Here is a 22,684-nt window from a genome sequence, read left to right on the forward strand (position 1 = left end):
AATCACAAAACAATCTGGAATAGGATGTTACAATTCTCCCCCACTTAAATTAGATTTCGCCCTCGAAATCGTTCTTTTTCTTCGCATATATTTAAAAAAATAATCCAAGAAGCACAACCGGAAGATCTCTTAACATTCAACAATCCTTATCCCAAGACATCCGAAACCAAATAGAAATTCCCAAGCCGAAGAAGGACGAACCCCTTTTTCCGTGGAGGTACCTGTTCTAACTCTCCAGAACTAGAAACTATAGTGGTATGTCTCCCCGAAAGACCGCCCATGCAGAATATCACCCTAATAATCGCTCATCGAATAACAGACTCGGATAAAACACTCCCAACTCTGAGTACCAGGTCAGCTCCCGACCCAACGGTTGAACCTCCAAGGGCTACCCCTTGCACACCCAAAAAAATGACGTTTCAACCCTCCTGCTTACAATAGCTATCTCAGCTCACCGCGACACACAAGTCACGTAGTTCGCTTTACCCCAAGCGAATACTACAACTTATCTGGAATTATCTCACCTTCGACCTCTGTCGTCTACCAACCACTGATTCCATGCGTTTCGCGGTTCTTCCCATACCAACGAACTAACTCACTCTGGTCTAATACATCTGATGGAGAACAATACTTCTCAAAATGAACCCATCTACGAATCCTAAACCTCATCTTGCCTACTAAACACACGAACGAATCCAGACTCAAGCTCGAGAGTCGGATTCAACAACAGAATTGGAACCAGTCAATTCCAATATGGTACTCAACTCATGACCCAAGATTCGCAATCCACGCGTACACCACTTCTCCAATTCCCTTCGGTTGCGATAACCACGACTCAACTCAGAATATAACGATTCCTAAAAAATATGGAGACCTCGGTCTCTCCCTTGGTTCAACCAACAAGATCCTACAGACTTAATTGATGAGGCTACACAAGCCTAGGAACTCTCCTGCGTCATGCTCTGACTAACGAATAACATGGCTCCCCGGAGCACCACGATACTCCCTCACTGGCTAGTGAGTACTACGGCTCCCCGCAGTATCACAACACCCTCTCTCTGACTAGTGAGTACTACGGCTCCCCGCAGTATCACAACACCATCTCGCTGACTAGTGAGTACTACGGCTCCCCGCAGTATCATAACACCCTACCATCTCACCCTCAGGTCATTACTTCACTGCGTTCACTAACTCATGCTTCGCGGCCCAATCATAGGTAGGTATACACACCCACACAGGCTAAGCATCACTACCCCTGGCGATCACCGTCGGGACAAAACTCTTTTTCTCGCTGCAATTCACATTCTCAGATAATCTCGCTTGATGTCAATTAGCTGGAAGGGCTCCCACTGAAACTGTAGACACATGATACGCCACTCGTCATCTCATAACGTAAGTCTCAAAATAATCCGAAATTTAGAACATCATACTCGGATACCTCGGTACACCATCACAGAACCTCACGATGTCCTGCCTCAACCACTGATCTCTTACTTACGGCATCATACACAGATACACCAATGCATTCCTTCAGAATCTCATAGCTAATCTTCATTTCACACAACACGTAACTTTGGAATATTCCAATTCTCAATTGAAGCACAGAAGAATCGTCAACAACTCAGAGCACATTGACGAACATCCGAAACTCCCTCCTCTAATGCTCAAAATCCCATGCAATAATACCCATACCTTGAACCAGACATTCTCAACCATCGAAAATATCATTACGAGCCATCACACGGTCTTCGACCGACGACCACCTGTCGTGGAGACACTCATCCTTTCCTTAACACATACAACATGCATTATCTCACTCTGCCCTCGCCTCGACCACCAATAACCCTGGCCTCATGTGTCCGTACTGCAGATCTCCATGACCATTTCTCTAACCACGCTGGAACAGATCGTTGTTCCCCTCAATAGAATACCCAATTCTCCCCCACTCAGGGTTCGAACCATCACCGATTGGCATGCCAACAATCTATTCCATAGACCGTTTCACCAGGTATGTCGTACTACGCAGTCACTCAAGGACCTTCCCAATGGAACCAAGAAATCTCCAAATATATTGTCTCTGACCAAAAGTCTCGAATTCCTCCCAACGCGGGAATAATCCTAAAAGCAAGAGACCTCACTCTCATAACCGACATACAACTTGGGCAACGAAAGCCACTACCCCGAAATGCTCCTCTTGATTTCCTGACACCGCTGCTAACACATGCCCTACTATACTCAAATAGGGTATATCTAGGTTCTTGATCAGCTCAGTCACCACTGATGATCCTCTCTTACTGTAACATTATCCTGCGGCAGACATACTGCCCCATACTCTAGTGAAAGATCGCATCCAATGCTACCCCACAGGGTTTACCTCCAAGCTTAGAAACCTGAAGCTCAATGTCACAAGTGCAACTCTGGTCACAGAAAGTGACATCCCCACTATCGGCTGATTGCTCAACTCAGGCCGCAACTCTCCATAAGGCACCATCTCCACCCATCTCTGCGTCTTGCGACTCCAACCGGTATCTCACTAAAAATCCCTCGAAAACTAACTCGATTTCCCTCTCAAGGTACGTTTCGTTGAAACTTGTTCAACATGGCTCTCTAGCCCCATTCTTTTTCACATCTGATCCCAGTCTAACCAATCACAACGGAATAACTAGTAAAACCAGAAGGACTAACCGCCACGAGTCATGGTACTCGAACCATGTGGCTACCTCTCGATCTTCTATGAACCATGGTACCCGAACCATGTTATCTCCTCTTAACCTGCTACGAATCATGGTTCTCGAAACATGTTCTCTCCTCTCAATCCACTACAAATCATGGTACTCGAACCACGTCCTCTCTTCTCAATCCGCTACTTAGAACTTCTAGAATTCTCCCTGTTTCGAGTATGGGTCCTCTGCTTTTAGTAGTACGGGCCCATACTACCTGCCACATCTACCCATACTTTCCACACGGATCATCCCAAATTTCCTAAGTAGCTATTCAACCTTCTCGTTCACCAATCTCGTTATGCAAGTTTGCCCTCCAGCGAATACTCTCCTCCGTCAGCGTACTCATCTGACTAAGTTCACTCCCTAGGCTCTTCCTAGGTTCTCTCACTTTCCTGCCATCAGCTGCTGAAGAACTCCTTATGATGTCAGCCATCTACCTCCTGAATATCGTCATATTCACTCAGTAGCTGACTCCCATCATCGAGAGTCCCACAAAGCACGAAGCAAGCAGCATTCGGGCATCGGGTAATCTCCACCAGCACGTGAAACCCCTGTAGGTTATTACCCCACTTGCTCTCCTCATACTCGAAGGATATCACCGAACTCAAGCAACTTTACCCCACGCGGGCATCTGACTACCCTCTCAGTAGACTCCTCAACTGCTCATCTAGGTATCTCTCCTAGATTACTCCTCTACTTAAATCCCTCTCTAAAAAGGATTCATGCTGGATACTCGTACTCGGCACATACTCAAAAGCAAATCACAGATAACAGCAACTCCTAGGATAAGGCATCACAAATCAGGCCACTCTAGTCCTAAAATATGAAATACCTAGCCTTTCTCTAGTTGGCATAATATCTCATAAAACATCTCATAACACAAAAGTAAGGGTATTTTGGGAAATCACCGTTCAGGCTCTGTCTGATTGTACACATTGCTCCTCCTCGTTTTTCTCTTAGAAACTCTTGCTCGTTTTAGAAAAATCATTTCTTTTGAAATTTTTTTCTCAATTCCTCAGTTTGAGTCAAGATATTCCCGAAGGTGCATCTGAATCCCTCAAACCAAGGCTCTGATACCAACTTGTAACACCGTAAATTTTCAAACAAAATTTTCATTTAAAAATCACATAGTTCTCATAACACGTTTCACAAAATCCCATTTAATTTATTTACAAAACACAACTCTTATAATTATTAATAATAATCCAGGATCCTCAAATCATAACTCCTTCTCTGGTGTGTACAATCGAGCCGGTGCCTTCCCGCGATTCTGATAAAAACCTGAAACACATAACACATAACACGGTAAGCATGAAGCTTAGTGAGTTCCCCAAAATACCACGCACATATAATTAGCCACTTGAGGCTATAGATCTGTAAGACCTTCCGGTCAATGTGTCTCAGTGGGACCTTCCGGTCCCACAACTCTAATGGACCTTCCGGTCCTAACTCTGTTTGACCTTCCGGTCCCAACTCTGTTGACCTTCCGGTCCCAACCCTTTTGACCTTCCGGTCCCAACCCTGTTGACCTTCCGATCCCATAGTTCGTTGGACCCTCCGGTTCGGTCTAAGTAACACATAATATAACATACATCACCTATCACATAAGCATTCATAACTCAAGCAAGCACATAAGAGCTTCCGGTCACACATAGTTACCACTCTAGGTAAAGTATAGTGAGAAGACTCACCTCGGAGGATGAACAGCCCCTATAAATGCTGCTGCTACGCACCGGCCCCTAACTCTGTGCCAAACCCATAATTATCCCAATTAGGAACTAAGTCCCAACTCTCACTCATTAGGTCAAAAGGTAGTCCACTAACCGGCCCATCAATGACCCAAAACCCATTGGGCCCACCAAGACCCAATAATAAATGGGCTCTCCCGAGGCCCAACTCTCTCACATCTAATGGCAAGCCCAACTCAAGGGCCCAAAGCACATATATATAATCCTCTGGTCCAAGACTCTATTGTAACAAGTCCAAACTCCAGGCCCAACACTCAAGGCCCAAAATGAGACTTAGCCCAAAAGTCCACAGTGAGGTTACGTGGGGCGTACTCCTCTTGGTACGCTCAGCGTACACATGAATCCATATTGGCCATCGGGAACACTGGGGCAGTACGCGGGGCGTACAGGATTTACGCTCAGCGTACTCCCCAGATTCACTCTTTCTACTCATTTGGTCTTAAACAGTTAAGACATTACCTCAAATCCCAGATCTGGACTCCCTAATGACACTTACTCCATAAAGTTAGTGACTTTAAGCCTTTGCATGGCTGGAAAGGTCACAAACACCCAAAAAACTTACTTCCTTATCTTAAAAACCTCCTATCTCATGCATGGCTTGATTCCAACGACCAAGATTGGATTTTTATGACATAACACCACTAAATATACTCAAGGGACATATATTAGGCTCTAGAGTTCAACAACTCATAAAGCTTCAAGCTTTGGGACCAAAAACCCTAAAATGGACCCAAAACAAAAACTAACACAACAATAAGCAAGTTCAAAACTTGATACCTCTGGAAGATGCACCAACAAGAGAAGATCATTGATCCAAAATCTAGGTGCTCAAGCTATTCTCTTTCAAAGCTCCTTCTTCTTAAAAAACAAAACATAACAAGTGATCATCCCACTAGATCCACATGAGAAAGCCACCAATATTCAAACTTTATGCTTTCTGGAGTTAGATCAACATGATTAGGACTTGGATCTACAAGCTCCAAGCCAAGCAATGCTTCCTCAAGGAACTCCTTCTTCCACAATATGCACCAAAAACTCACTAAATCACCAAAATGTTCAAGAATCACTCAAATGGAGGCTTAGGGTCGATTTCTAGGGTTTAGATGGATGGAGGCTGAAGATATTAGGGTTAGGTTATGAGATAAGGAGCTTAAATAGGGTCCAAGACCCTAAAATAGGGTTCATGTCTGATTGGCGTACGCCCAACGTACATATGGTACGCCCAGCGTACTCTGAAGAACATTCGCGACCACCCCTGGTCAGTACGCCCAGCGTACTCCAAAAGTACGCCCAACGTACTTCCTGAAGGGTTTTGAGCATTCTAACACTCCTGTGGTGTACATGCAACCCTAGAAACCTTGGATCTATGTTTTTCTATAATACATGCAAATTTGTTTTTCCAAGGTTCTTAACCTATCTAGCATACATGGAGAACTTTTAAACATAAAAGTTAGTAGGAAATACATACCTTGTAGTAGTTAGGATTCTTTGAAAACCTTGTGAGCCTAGCACCTCAAGTGTGATGCCTCAAATGTCTCACATAGCACCAAATGCACTTGGAATAACTTAGAGAGAAATGATACACTTCTTGAAATCGGCTAGCCCTCACTTGTATGCTTAGTGGCCGATTTTTGGTGAACATAAGGATGCTTCTATAGTGTGTTACAATTAGGGTTACACCATGTAAACCCTAATTGTCATGACTTTTCATTTCCATGAACCATGGGTTCTATAACCACCATGGAGCATCCATGGAGCATCCTATGGGTTTTAGCCCAACTTGATAATCCATGAAGCATTAGCCCACTATATAAGTATTGATGATTTACACAATCAACCCACATATTTAATTAGTCTTCTTTTGATCACTTAATTAATTCCAAATTAATTCTTGATCAATACTAATTAAATAATACTATTAATATATTAGAACTTATAATATATTAATAAACCTTAAGTGTTATTTCTCTCATTTTAGCCTATCCAAATGCATGATGCCATGCAACCCAAATGGACCATGCTAATTGATGGGTTTTGAGCATTCTAACACTTCCTAAGTGTACATGCAACCCTAATAACCTTGGATCTATGTTTGTCTAATTATCATGCAAAGTTGAATTCCAAGGTTATATTCCTATCTAGCATACATGGGGAACATTTTTAACTTGAATGAAAGATAGAATAACTTACCTTGTTGTTGATTATGATCCTTGAAACCTTGTGAGCCTAGCACCCCAAGTGTGATGCCTCAAATGCTTCACACAACACCAAATGCAAAGGAGTAAACTTTGAGAGAATCTTACACTTGCAAAATCGGCTCTAGCCCTCTTGTTTCTTAGTGTCACCGATTTTGGGGAGAACACCTTTGTTTATATAGTGTGTTGCATTAGGTAAACCCTAATGTAACATGACTCTTCATTTCATGATCCATGGGTTAACTCCATGGAGCATCCATGGAGCATCCTATGGGTGGAACCCAACTTGATAATCCATGGAGCCTCTTAGCCCACTATATAAGATATGGAAGATTTACATAACCTACCCATATATTTAATTAGTTATCTTTTTATCACTTAATTAATTCTAAATTAGTTCTTGATCAAACTAATTAAATAATATTATTAATATATTAGAACTTATAATATATTAATAAACCATAAGTGTTATTTCTCTGATTTTAGTTTATCTAATTGCATGGTGCCACGCAACCCAAATGGACCATGTCGGGTCGGGTCAAGTACATACCAGAAATAGTTATGGACTTAGACACCTTATTCAACAGTCTCCCACTTGGATAAGTCTAATAACTATAACTGCAATACTTCAGGAACCGATCGGCAATCGTAGCTCTTTCAAGGTCTCTCGGAACTGAGAAGATGATGATACGCCATTTAAGATAAGTGATCATATAATCCTCTGTTCTAGATATCAGCCGGACAAATACATGGAACAATGTCTTACTTATTGTCCATCAGTTTGTTTCCCGAAATCCGATTTGTTTGACAAAGAACTTAATTGAACACATCAACTTAGTTCTGACCGGGCCCGGTACATAGGTCAAAACAAAATCATCGAGGGGCCCAGATATCAGCTTCTAATCCAAGAAGGAACAGATAAACTTCGACTCATATGTTTGTTCTACTACTCATTGAATTATACACAAGAGCACGTTTTATAACATCGAGTTACCAATGCGTTTTCGTACAATCAATGCATAACCAACTCATAAGTAACAAATCATATATCTAGGTTTGAAGACTTATATGATATTACCGTCTCACGATCACTCGAGATAAATTCCATGAAGTGATTCCAGTGAGCGTGGGTTGAGTCCAATGCTCAGAACTTATGAGCACTCATGAGTGTTGTAGCCATGTCCAACAACTTAAACCTCTACAACCAATCATGACAGTCTTGATTCATACCTACTTCCGACATATGACCGACTGTGGAGGTTCGAATAATATGATATACCAAACATAATTATTCTGGAAGTCAAAACATGCAAAAGAAATATAGTAAACGATCGACAAGAGATAGCAACACTTTACTCATAAATAAAACACCTTTTATTCATCATCTAATGTCAATTACACTTTACAAATTTCAAGGTTATCTAACTACTAAATCTAATATCATCCTTCAGCCCTATGCTCCGAGCATGCTGGAGATGCTTAACCCGAGTCAGTACCTTCGTGAGGGGATCTGCTAGATTCTCATCCGATGATACCCTCTTTGCCACGAGGAGTCCTTCTTCTATTCGATGTCTGATGAAATGGTATTTTCTGTCGATGTGTCTGGATCTCCCGTGATCCCTTGGTTCCTTGGCTAAGGAAACTGCACTTTCACTATCACAGAAAATTTCCATTGGCTCTTTAATAGCTGGTACAACTCCAAGGTCTCCAATGAAGTTCTTCAGTCATATCGCCTCCTTTGCTGCCTCGCTAGCTGCTATATACTCTGATTCGCAAGTTGAATCAGCCACTGTCTCTTGCTTGGAACTCTTCCAAGAAATTGCTCCTCCGTTTAAGGTAAAGACCCAGCCTGACTGAGAGCGCAAATTATCCCTATCAGTCTAAAAGCTAGCATCACTATACCCTACAACTCTCAAGTCTTCACTCCCACCGAGGGTAAGGACCCAGTCCTTAGTCCTCCGTAGGTACTTGAGGATATTCTTTACCGCAGTCCAGTGTGCCTTGCCAGGGTTCCCCTGATACCTACTAACCATGCTCAAAGCAAAGGCTACATCAGGTCGAGTACACGTCATAGCATACATGATCGATCCTACAGCCGAAGCATAAGGTATTCGACTCATTTCTACTATCTCAGCCTCAGTACTAGGGCTTTGTGTCTTACTCAATCTGGCGTTACTCTGGATGGGTAACTCTCCTTTCTTGGAGTCATGCATGCCGAATCTCTTCAGCACCTTATCCAAGTAGGTACTCTGACTAAGTCTAATTAGTCTTTTACTCCGGTCTCTCAAGATCCTTATCCCTAGAATATAGGCAGCTTCTCCTAGGTCCTTCATAGAGAAACACTTCCCAAGCCAGGACTTAACTTCCTGCAGAGTTGGGATGTCATTTCCTATGAGTAGTATGTCATCCACATACAATACCAAAAAGCTAACTATACTCCCACTAGCCTTGACATATACACAAGATTCATCTTCACTCCTAGAAAAGCCAAATTCTTTGACTTTCTCATCAAAGCAAAGATTCCATCTGCGAGGTGCTTGCTTTAACCCATAAATGGATTTCTCAAGCTTACACACTCTATTAGGATACTCTATATTGATAAAACCCTCTGGCTGACTCATGTAAACATCCTCAGCCAACTTTCCATTAAGGAAAGCGGTTTTGACATCCATTTGCCATATTTCATAGTCATGAAATGCAGCTATGGCTAACAGAACCCTAATAGACTTAATCTTGGCCACTGGAGAAAAGGTCTCATCATAATCAACTCCCGGAGTTTGTGAGAAACCCTTTGCAACCAGTCGTGCCTTATAAGTGAGTACATTACCATCCATGTCGGTCTTCTTCTTGAAGATCCATTTGCACCCTACAGTCTTACGACCTGGTACATTCTCAACCAAGTTCCAAACTTGATTGTCATACATGGACTGTATCTCGCTGTCCATTGCCTCTTTCCACTTGGCTGACCCAAGGCCTGCCATGGCTTCCGCGTAACTGTTAGGTTCATCCAGACCTATCAGTGTCTCATCACTGATAAGTGTATCACCTTCCGCAGTAATATGGAATCCATAGTAATGCTCAGGTGCATTCCTAACCCTTGTGGAACGCCTCAGAGGTACAGACTTGTCAATTGGCTCAACAGGAGTTTCCTCCTCAAGTTGAGTGCTAGGGTTTGAAGTTCCTTCACCACTTGACTCTTGAATTTCTTCAAGGTCAACTTGCCTCCCACTGTCTCCTTGGCTTATGAACTCTATCTCTCGAAAGAAAGCCCTCCTACCTACAAAGACCACATTCTCACTAGGTCTGTAGAAGAGGTAACCAAAGGATTTATGTGGGTAGCCGATGAAAATACACCTCTCACTTCGAGGTTCGAGCTTATCATGAGTCTCGCGTCTCACGAAAGCCTCGCAACCCCAAATCTTAATGTGGTCTAGTTTGGGTACTTTACCAGTCCACATCTCATGAGGAGTTTTGGCAACTTTCTTTGTGGGAACTAGATTAAGGATATGGGCGGCAGTCTCTAAGGCATACCCCAAAAATGAGATTGGTAGCGAAGCTCGACTCATCATGGAACGAACCATATCCAACAAGGTTCGATTACGCCTCTCAGCTACACCATTCAACTGCGGTGTCCTGGGAGGTGTCAATTGTGAGACAATCCCACATTCCCTAAGATAGTCGAGGAACTCTGAACTAAGATACTCATCACCTCGATCGGATCGAAGCATCTTAATGTTCCTGCCCAATTGATTCTCGACTTCCTGTTTAAACTCTTTAAACCTCTCAAAAGTCTCTGACTTGTGCTTGATTAAGTAGACATATCCATATCTACTGTAATCATCAGTAAAAGTCAAATAATAACGATTAGCATCCCTTGTGGCATGTTTGAAGGGCCCACACACATCCGTGTGTATAAGATCCAACAAACCTTCACCCCTCTCACAAGAACCTGTGAAGGGTGACTTTGTCATTTTTCCAAGTAAGCATGATTCGCAACTATCATCTGACTTTAGGTCAAATGACTCCAATACTCCATCCTTTTGGAGTTGGCCTATGCGTTTCTTGCTTATATGTCCAAGACGACAATGCCATAATGATGCTTTATCCAAGTTATTATCATTAACAAAATCAATACACAATACATTATTTCCTAAGTTATCAACCACAGATACAGTTTCATACACACCATCACAAGGTAATGCTTTAAAATAAAGACATTATTAAAGAAAGCATTAATCGAACCAACTTCATTATCAAATGAAAAGGTGAAACCTTGTTTATACAATGCATGAAAGGAAATAATATTTCTTGCCATTTCTGGCGAATAACAACATTTATTCAAATCTAAACTAAACCCACTACTTAGCGATAAAGTATAAACTCCAATCTTGGTGACAGGTAAAGCTTTCCTATTCCCCATGATTAAGTTTATTCTTCCATGCTCCACATTCTCACTTCTTCTTAGTCCCTGCAAATCAGAACAGATATGAATATCACAACCGGTATCAAGGACCCAAGAGTTAGAATGGGGTGAGTTATTAGATAAGATAGTGTAAATACCTGCATGGTTGGGTTTAACTTTCCCATCCTTCACATCTTGCTGGTACTTTGGGCAGTTCCGCTTCCAATGTGACTTTTCATGGCAATAGAAGCATTCAGCCTCCTTAGGGTCAGAAGAAGGAGTGACGAAACCTTTCTTGGTTCCACTTGAAGAAGAGCCATCAAGGGTCCTAGCCTTGGTACCCTTCGAAGAGCTCTTCCTCTTCTTCCCTCGACCTCTCCCGATTGCCAAAACCGGGGCGAAGTTTGGAGTAGGAGTGTTAACAACCGACTTACCCTTAAGACTTGTTTCTGCGGTCTTGAGGAGTCCCTGAAGTTTGCTGAGTGTGACCTCTTCCTTATTCATGTGATATGTCATGCGGAATTGATCATAGCACGATGGTAAGGAGTGCAAAATGATATCTATTGCAAGCTCCTCAGGGAAGTTCACATTAAGCTTCAGCAACCGATCCACATACCTTTGCATTTTCTGCATGTGGCTCGTGACGGATTCCCCGTCCTTCATCATGGTTGTTATGATAGAGCATATGATTTCATACCTCTCTTGTCGTGCACTTTGATGGTATCTTTCCATCAGATCTTGGTGCATTTCAAAAGGGTAGAAGTCCTCATAGGACTTTTGGAGTTCCGCTGTCATGGTGGCCAACATGATACATGCCACTTTTGTAGCATCCCTTTCATGTGCCCGGAAGTCAGCGATCTCCTGGGGAGTTGCAGTGGTCTCATCAATCTCCTTAAGCTCCTTGTCAAGGACATATTCTTTCTCCTCGTAGCGGGTAATCATCCTGATGTTTCTGATCCATTCATTGAAGTTGGATCCATCAAAAATGACTTTCCCATACAAGTTCATCAGGGTAAAGGAGCCATTAGGATTAGAGCCAGAAGCAGCATTGTTTGAAGACATCTGAAAGAAGAGAACAAGATTAGTTTAGATATTAAGAGAGTCCTTAATAAAACACCCAAATGTAATATTAAGGCTATGATCCAATCACAATATATTATAACTTAGAAGAGGTATGCCGTAATCCAAGCTATAACATATTTGAAAGATAGGTGAATGACGATTCACCAATTTCCACCATGAAAAACAAACTATAGATATTAGGGGCCGTTTGATAGTTGTTGTCTGGGAAAGTGCTGTATGGGAAAGTGCTGTCTGGGAAAGTTTTATGAATGGGAAAGAAACAATGATGTTTGATTGTACATATGACTGACTGTGCTGAATGATGAAAAATGACCATATTACCCTGCTGTTCTATTATGTGATGGATGAAGTTGCTGAATGATTATAAAAACATATAAATTATCATACAAAATCAATATTACACAATAATCATTTAAAAATCCGAATACAAATTGTCTTACAAAGTAATTAAACATAAATCAATCAAAATCCAAATAGAAACATACTGAAATTGAAAATAACATACTAATTTGCATACATCTCTAAAGTAAACCGGGTGAAAGTAGTTGATTAGCAATCTGCTCACGCAAAGTAGCCATGTATTCAACGGCTTCTGAACCCCATTCTATGCCTTGTGTGTTTTCGTCTTCAATTCCTCCACCGTGCACATCAAGATTAACCATAACGTTCTCTTCAAAATTTTCAAATAACTCATCTTGGATATTGTATTTCCTTATAAAATTATGGACCGCGACACAAGCAATAACGATGTCTCTTTGTATCGGAAAAGGATAAGGAGCCATTTGTTTTAAGATTGGGAATCTCGCCTTCAATACACCATAAGCACGCTCAATAACATTTCTAAGTTGTGCATGAGCAAGATTGAACCTTTCTTCTTTAGTTAAAGGTCGACGTCCTCGAAAATCGGCTAACCAATACCTAGTGCCACGGTACGGAGCCATGAACCCATGAGTATTGGTATATGCGGCATCACAAATATAATATTTATCTGTAGGCGAGTGACATTTATTATATAAAGAATATAGATAATAAAACTTATATAAAGAATATAAATAAACTTATATAAATATTAGAAACCTGGTGGAGGGAATGGAAATCCGGAAGACGGATTGAATGCAACTTCTTTCAAAACTCTTGAATCATGTGCTATGCCTTCCCATCCAGCCCATACAAAGGTGAATATCATATCAAAATCACAAATTCCTAATACATTTTGATAACATTCACCTTTTCCTCTTCCCTTATACCTCGTTTGTTGATCAACGGGCACAACTGCATGTACAAGAGTTCCATCTAGTGCACCTATTGCTCCGGAAAATATAGCTTTTAACCGTCTTTGTCGTTCTGAGGCATGTCTTGTTGGATTAGGATTTGTTGGTACTATAATTTCTTTTGCAAAACACATCATTGCATTTAAGACCTCATGAAAACATTGATGAATGGTTTGTGTGGAGTGATGAAATCTTCCTTTAACCGCTCGAAAACGTTCATTATGTCCTATAACATGTAAAAACATAGCCATCTTCTCTTCAATGCTTATCGTTCTACTAGCTTGCAACCAACTTCTTTGCGTAAAATGATTGCATAATAATACAAATGCCTCTTGTGTAAGACGCATCATATCGTAACATTCGATAGGGTCCCCGTGTATCAAATCTTGCGTATACGCATAACCGCTCGAATCGTTATCTCTTATTCTATGAATTTTTTTTAGCCTTGGCCGGTTTAACCTCAACCAATACAAGACAAGTAAAAGAAAAACTAAAGCTTCACCATTAGAAATCATACTTGACCTGTAAAATACAATTACATATAACATGTCAAATATAAAATAAACAACCAAAATATTTATAACATGACAAGTATAAAGTAAATAACAAAAAAATATTTATCTAATAACACAAAAGTGATGCACCAAAAATTATCCAACAAAAAAACCCATGCATATAAAATTCATCAAACGTAACATAACAAAAGTCATAGAAAAAGCCATCAAACCTAACATCCAAAAGTCATGCAACAAAGAAATAGTAAAAGTAATCAAATGTAACATCTAAAAAGTCATCAAAGGTAACCAAACTTCATTCCTGCACTCCTCACCCACGACTCACAAGTAGTAGGCGTAAGTCGTAACCAAACTTTCCTAATATCGGCACTTTCAGCAAATAACAAAAGAGCGGTCTTGTGTCTTTCATCTTCTTCTCCCCATCCCATTTTTTCCAATTTCTCCATACATGCATCTATGTCCTTATCCATTTCACTTCTTTGGTTTTGTTCCACAAGCGTCCTTGCAAACTTGATGATTTCCTCCTCAACTTCTAGTGCCCTTGCGTTTCTCTTGTTTCCACCAGCTCTTTTGTTTCCACCCACTCTCCTATTTTTCGAATGTCCAGAGGATTCTTCACTTGCAGCTACGTGTTGGGTTGAGTCGGGAGTTTCCGTTTGGGTGCATTGAACCTCATCAAAGTCATGCTCAGTGTATTCAGGAGTAGGACGGGGGAGTGTAGAAGATGGCCCCCAACTATCAAAGCCGGTAGAGGTTGAACCTTCAAATAATTGTGTGCACAGATCAGGGAAAAGGAGGGGCACGGTTTTCAAAGCTCCTACAATCTTGTTCAACTGTTTAACATTTTGAAATTATCAAACCATTAAAAGAAAATAATCATATTTCTACTATTTTGTTTTATAATTAGACGAATATATATTACCTTCGTCTCCGTCTCCCATTGTTCGTCAGTCAAATTAAATTTATTTGTTAGAGGATCATATATATTTCCGGTTTTGCTTTTAAGTTTCACCCAAGCTTGATACTTTCCTTTGTAGTAGTCGTAGTGGTTTCTCATCTGTTTTTGGTCAACGACTAAACCGTGTTCCTTTAATAATTTTTCAGCTACAGTTTTCCATGAATTTGGTTTTAGGGCACTACCCTCACGACCATATGTGGTTACTTCTTGGATACAAGCATCAAGAAAAGTTTTGTCTAAACTTTGGTCCCAAATGATTCTAGATTTTCTTTGTGACATGTCTATAATAAAAAACAGCAATAACTATGAAATTTCAGCATATATATTCAAAAAAACAGCATGTATATACACAATTCAGCATATATATTCAAAAAAACAGCATGTATATACACAATTCAACATATATATTCAAAAAAACAGCATGTATATACACAATTCAACATATATATGAAATTCAACATGTATATTAAAAAAAACAGCATATATATACACAAATCAGCAAGTATTTTCAAAAAGCAAAAAACAAAAAACAAAATCAGCATGTATATACACAAATTAGCATATATTTTCAGCATCTATGTAAAAAATACATCATATATCGGCAGAAAGAAAAACAAAAAACAACATGTTTCAACATTTTTGTTCATCTTTTCGAATCAACACGTATTTTCTTCACCTATGCACGAAAATCAGAAGAGAAAAGAAAACAAGATGAAAAACATGAAACAAATTCTGATTTTGATACAAAAAGATGAACAAAAATCAGATTTCTAACATACAACTGAAAGAGATGAAGCATAAAATTCAGAAGAAAAAAAACATAACACAAATGAAACATACAATCGAAATACAATCAAAAGAAATCATAATTTCTGATTTTAATCCCCATAAGAAATCGACAAGAAATCGGCAGAAAAAAAGGAAGAAATTACCTGTGGGAGGAGCTGCAGGGCGGAGCCGGTGGCGATGGAGGCTGCTTGGCAGGGGGAGGCTGGCCGGAGAAGACGAGTGATGAAAATCGACGAAGGGAAGACGATGATGACGGATGGAGGCGACGCAGGGAAAGGGAATACGCTTCTTTTTTTTGCTAGGGCATAATTGTCCAACGCCTTTTCTTTTCCATACAGACCTGGGTTTATTCCTTTGTGGGAAAGACCCATCTTAGCGAGAAAGATGATTTTTTTGGTCCAAATCAAACGGTCTTTCCGGCCCATTCAGCTGGAAAGATCTTTATGGGTCGGGAAAGACGTTTATCAAACGGGACCTTAGGTTTTTAATTGGTTCTTAGAAATTCCTAGATTCTTTTGAGATTCAATGAACTTTTCAAAGGCATGTTTCAATCTCGAGTGTGCCCTCCAAGTTTTGTGACTGGGATACCGAGGATCACAAAACGAGGTGTGAAGTAACCATGCAAATCACTTGGTACACTCAATGTTTATTACTCAATCGATGTGCCGGTTAACCACACGAGCTCCACCGACCTATAATAAACTTTAAGTCACCCTTTACCTACCTTGTTAAGTCCAAGTTAGTGTGCCGGTTAACCACACGAGCTCCACTAACGACTTTAAACAAATTGTAAAGTGTAATTTCATGGATTAGCACCTTATTCACATTTTCCTAAAGTAACTAAGATTGGGAATTTATTAAAAGCATTTAGCTACTTTATAATATTCATCATACTTTTAATGAGAATTTATAAGTCCTTGTCCTACCCGTTCGGCTAACGACCCTCCACCGATCAAGGAAGCGGTGGGTGAGAGTGGACACCCATTAAGTTGCCATTTTATAGGCAACAACCTTATACCCCCCTTATAGACCGGCTTCGTGAATGAGGCGTACTAGCAGTAAGACGACTTGATCTTATACATATATATATTAGTAACTTATAATATTATAAAGTATAAGGGTTGAATTTTAACTTTTAAAATTCTAAGGGTTGGAACTAAAGTTTTAATCAAGACTTTACTTGTTCCAAAACTTGAGGGCAAGTTTTGTAAACTTCCAAAACTTTTCATTTCTTATAACTTATGAATTAATTGAGTAATAAAAATGAAGAGTCTTCATTTTTATAACTTCTTGTGTTCTTTTAATGGCTTTAATAAAAGTGAGACTTTTGGTTTTCCATAACTTGAGGACAAGTTATGGACTCCATTAAAACATATTATGATCATGAATTAAACTACCATGAAGGTTACAAACAATTCCTATGATCATCTAATCTTCATAAGTTCAAGAACATGAATATGAACACTTTCAAGAATAAAAAATTACACTTAAAAAACTTGTAATTTTGATAATTGCCATTGTAAATGGATTAGCATAAGCATTACACCATCTAAAACAAGTTTTAAAACACCAAAACAGTTTAGGGTAATGTTTCTAGTCCATTTCCAGCAACAAATGTCGAAATTCTGAAAACTACAACCTCTACTCGTCGAGTGCAAGAACAGACTCGACGAGTAACTTGCATTTGTTCATGGACTCGTCGAGTCCCCCCATGGACTCGGCGAGTTCATACGAGCAAAAAACAGAAAAACGATTTTTTCAAGCAGTTTGCACAAAAAACAACAAACAAGCCTAGGCTCTGATACCACTGATAGGTTTTGAGCATTCTAACACTTCCTAAGTGTACATGCAACCCTAATAACCTTGGATCTATGTTTGTCTAATTATCATGCAAAGTTGAATTCCAAGGTTATATTCCTATCTAGCATACATGGGGAACATTTTTAACTTGAATGAAAGATAGAATAACTTACCTTGTTGTTGATTATGATCCTTGAAACCTTGTGAGCCTAGCACCCCAAGTGTGATGCCTCAAATGCTTCACACAACACCAAATGCAAAGGAGTAAACTTTGAGAGAATCTTACACTTGCAAAATCGGCTCTAGCCCTCTTGTTTCTTAGTGTCACCGATTTTGGGGAGAACACCTTTGTTTATATAGTGTGTTGCATTAGGTAAACCCTAATGTAACATGACTCTTCATTTCATGATCCATGGGTTAACTCCATGGAGCATCCTATGGGTGGAACCCAACTTGATAATCCATGGAGCCTCTTAGCCCACTATATAAGATATGGAAGATTTACATAATCTACCCATATATTTAATTAGTTATCTTTTGATCACTTAATTAATTCTAAATTAATTCTTGATCAAACTAATTAAATAATATTATTAATATATTAGAACTTATAATATATTAATAAACCATAAGTGTTATTTCTCTCATTTTAGTTTATCTAATTGCATGGTGCCATGCAACCCAAATGGACCATGTCGGGTCGGGTCAAGTACATACCAGAAATAGTTATGGACTTAGACACCTTATTCAACACTAATCGGGTCAAGTACATCCCAGAAATAGTTATGAACTTAGACACCTAATCCAACAGTCTCCCACTTGGATAAGTCTAATAACTATATCTTCAAGAATAACTTCAGGAACCGATCAACAATCGTAGCTCTTTCAAAGTCTCGCGGAACTGAGATGATGATGATACTCCATTTAAGATAAGTGATCATATAATCCTCTGTTCTAGATATCAGCCGGACAAATACATGGAACAATGTCTTACTTATTGTCCAAGAGTTTGTTTCTCGATTTCCGATTTGTTTGACATAGAACTTAATTGAACATATCAACTTAGTTCTGATCGGGCCCGATACATGGGTCAACACAAAATCATTGAGGGGCCCAGATATCGCTTCTAATCCAAGAAGGAACAGATAAACTTTGACTCATATGCTTGTTCTACTACTTGTTGAATCATACACAAAGGCACGTTTTATAACGTCGAGTTACCAATGCGTTTTCGTACAATCAATGCATAACCAACTCATTGGCAACAAGTCATATCTCTAGGTTTGAAGACTTATATGATATTACCGTCTCGCGATCACTCGGGATAAATTTCATGAACTGATACCAGAGAGCGTGGGTTGAATCCAATACTCAGAACTTATGAGCACTCATGAGTGTTATAGCCATGTCCAACATCTTAGACCTCTACAACCAACTCATGACAGTCTTGATTCATACCTACTTCCAACATATGACCGACTGTGGATGGTTTGAATAACTTAGTCATTCAGGAAGAGCGACTTAGTTATTCTGGAAGTCAAAACATGCAAAGTGAAACACAAGAATAATCGAATCCAATATGATCTCAGAACTTATGAATATAAATAAAACAACTTTTATTTATCACCATATTGATTACCCATCATTCATTGCATACTGTTTTAAACTATCAACTTTATACTTGAATTTAAAAACAATAGTTGTCCCATGCTCCAAGAACGTACACTATGTTTTTCTAAACACTAGTCATGCCATACACCAAGTATGCACACTATGTTTTTCCAAACATTAGTTATGCCATACACCAAGTATGCACACTAAGTTTGTCTATGATCTTCTGTGAAATAGATCGATTGAACATAATTCCAATGATACTTATTTCACAATCTCAAATCCTTACCGCAAATGCAAGAATTCCAAATTCCTGCCATTTACCTAAATCTGTTAGATTCTAAACTTATATGCATTGGTCCTCTTGTAATGATTATGCACAAAGTCACAAAGACTTGTCAACAGACATTACAGAGTATTCCACTGGAGATCAACTCCATGGAAACGAAGTCTCATATTCAAAGTTCATTGCCTTTGAACATTCTTCTTGCATTAAGTTTCCTAATATTACACAAATTTAATGAATAACTTCCACCTATGGGAATATTTCCATATTCCCCTTTTGACTATTACTCCTGAACAAGAGTTGCCTCTTTCCAGACTATGTCAATACGACCCTTCCAAAATTAACACTATACTTCCAACTGTCCCTGAGCAACCAATCTTTGGTAAACCTTAGATTGTCCTCAACAATTGCTTAATCAACTTAGTCATATCTAGTTCTAGTACTTTTTCCCTCTTAATGCACTAGGCATTTGGAAAAAATTTTAACAGGTGAATATTATAGCACATGCAATCGATCCTATATCCGAAGCATATGGGACACGATTCATAAAGACATGATACTAGACCAGTCTTTTGCTATAATATTTCTATTTCTATTTGCCAAGTTCTCATAATTCAGATTTTGAAAATAGATGTCGTAATCATAATCGAATTTTAGAACGCAAATAATTGACCCATATATAGAATTTCCTTGTGTTGAGTCATTCCAACATAAAATTCATATATATATATATATATATATATATCCTTGACTAAAGATGATTAAAACCTCAATCTAAGCTTTTAGAATTGAAATGAAGTATAATTTCCTCTCCCTTAATTATAGCAAAACAACTTTTTCCCAATTGAAACCTTTTGTTTTCTATAATTAACATTGCTAACTTGCAACACTTATTATAATTATCATGCTCCCACTTGCATGATGATTATTAGCATAACACGTATGCTCCCACTAGCTTTGACATGCACTCAGAAATCAGCTGGACTTCTAGAAATCAATACTTTATTGACCTTCTTACCAAAGTTCATATTTCTTATACGAGATGCTTTGATAAAACTTTATCAAAATCATACACCTTTCCTTAGATAGCACACATGTGTGTCTAAACAATTTCAGAACTATGAAAAGGGATGTCGTAATCATAGTCTCAATTGTTTAGATATTTGCCATTTCTCACAAGTCCATGTTAGTGTGTCGGTTAACCACACACGCTCCACTAACGACTTTGAGAATGCAAATATCACCATTGCTATCTACTTAAAATCTACTTAGTGAAAGTGTTTCCTCACCATCATTTTCATGAATCGGAGAGAAACCTTATGACACTTAGATTTTATGGTGTATGTGTTCCTATCCATGTGAATTTGTCAAAACCATAATCACCAGACAAGGTTAGTGACAAATCCAAACTCATATGGATTGAACTTGTGCAGTCTCAACTTCTTGCCACCTGGCAGCACAAGGGCCTACCATTGCTTCCGAGTTGTTATGCAACCAATTGAGAACTCTCAGAACTCATATGCAAAGCCAACTTTAACTGGAATGGGCACAGAAATAGGAATATGTCAACACGATAGGTTATAAACCTCAAGTCGTGTGCTAGTGATAAACTACAGGTTTTTCTTCTTGATAAGATCTAGAAGCTTGTCCAAGATCTTTAAGACTCCCACTGTCCTCTTGACATATAAGACTCACTTGCCAAATATTCAAGAGATAGTGCAGATTCTTTATCAAGACAAACACTTCACACAATTGGCCTTAGTTGGTCTTTGTTTTATCCACAACATCACAACTTACCAACTGTCACACCCCGAAACTGGAATGGCAGAATCGTTCTGGGGTGGAGGACGTCATGTTTAGCATCACAACCAGTGTATAATAGCAATCATAGTAAACACAACCAAACATTGCATACATGAAAATTTAATAAGTTTACATCGGTTTTAAATATGATTCGAATACACCAAAAGTATAAGGAAAATATAAAGACATAATCTTATTCGCTCCGACTTCTTCACAATGCTCGGAAGGTACCTATCTACTGATTCCCTGAGAATACAAGCAGTTTAAAAGACTATCAGCATAAAGCTCGTGAGTTCATAAGCATTTAGTTTTAGAGAAAAACGTTCTTTGATCCTTTTTGAAAAGTGTTCCTCAAGAAAATCCCATATTTTCTTATGAAAAGTATGTTTGCAAACCCATTCCTTCCATGACTTCCCGGTTCATACTTGATACGCACAATCCAAGGAGTCATGGAATGAATGTGAATATCCGTTAGTAGAGTAGTAAACTATCAGTTTTAGAAATGTCGGTGTTATCCTGGGAAAATCCTATATTTCCCCTAAAAACAAGTTATCCGTCCTAGAGGTAGAGATGCAAGTTTAGAAATCCCTGATTACTATCAGTATATAAGAAAGTAGTTTTATTACTTAAAATAAAACAATTGAAGAGTAGAGTCCGTAAACCAAGGTTAGTTTATACTTATTTGCGAGTCGTATAACCATGCTTGATATGACCTAGAAACCTTTATAACGTTCTTCAGGCGTTAAGTTAAATGACATTTGTCCACCCCAGGCATGCCTGCCTAACTGTAGCTAGCAGTTCAGGTGTGGGATTGTCGGTCCCGAATAGATCTATTCACAAATCTCACGCTCTCCCTCAAGGAGACTCTGGTTATACTAAAATGATTTATCCCTGTACACCTAAGGGTACAATATTGAAGTAGAGCCTCACAATCCTGTATAATCTAGTTTACGAGCTAGAAACAGTAATAAACAATAATTATCCTTGAATAATTGTACTTTATATTCCTGAGAAAATATATAACATAAACTAAATCTGCCATAGTTTATATATATTCATCCATGAAATCTGATTTGGTAAAAACTGCTTAGAGGGTTATCCCAAACTATACCCATTATAGTTTATTAGAATTGATATGGAAAATGCTTTGTAAAAACCTTTCTGAAAGCTATGAAGTTAGATTTCCAAAATTAAAGTTTCCCTTATGCTCAACATATTACAAAAAGGGATAAAATATCCGAATATGTTATTAAACGTGGAAATCGTTGGACTGCATTAATAAGTTTAAAACTTAATAAAATCCTTTGAGTTTGGCTTGTATTCCCCCACTGAAAACATTAAAAACACGGAAAATGTAGGGGTATGAACTCACCTCGGGCGATTTGAATGAAGGATCGATACGGAATGCGGGATGTTCAAGTGAAGCCTTGAACACGATTTGATCCTAATTAACATGTAATGACACATAAAGGAGTCAAATGAAGGTATTTCACTACTAGA

The sequence above is a fragment of the Lactuca virosa genome, chromosome 9, assembly GCF_052849685.1.
Source record: "Lactuca virosa cultivar CGN04683 chromosome 9, Lactuca_virosa_CGN04683_v6, whole genome shotgun sequence".
In the NCBI taxonomy this organism is placed as follows: Eukaryota; Viridiplantae; Streptophyta; class Magnoliopsida; order Asterales; family Asteraceae; genus Lactuca; species Lactuca virosa.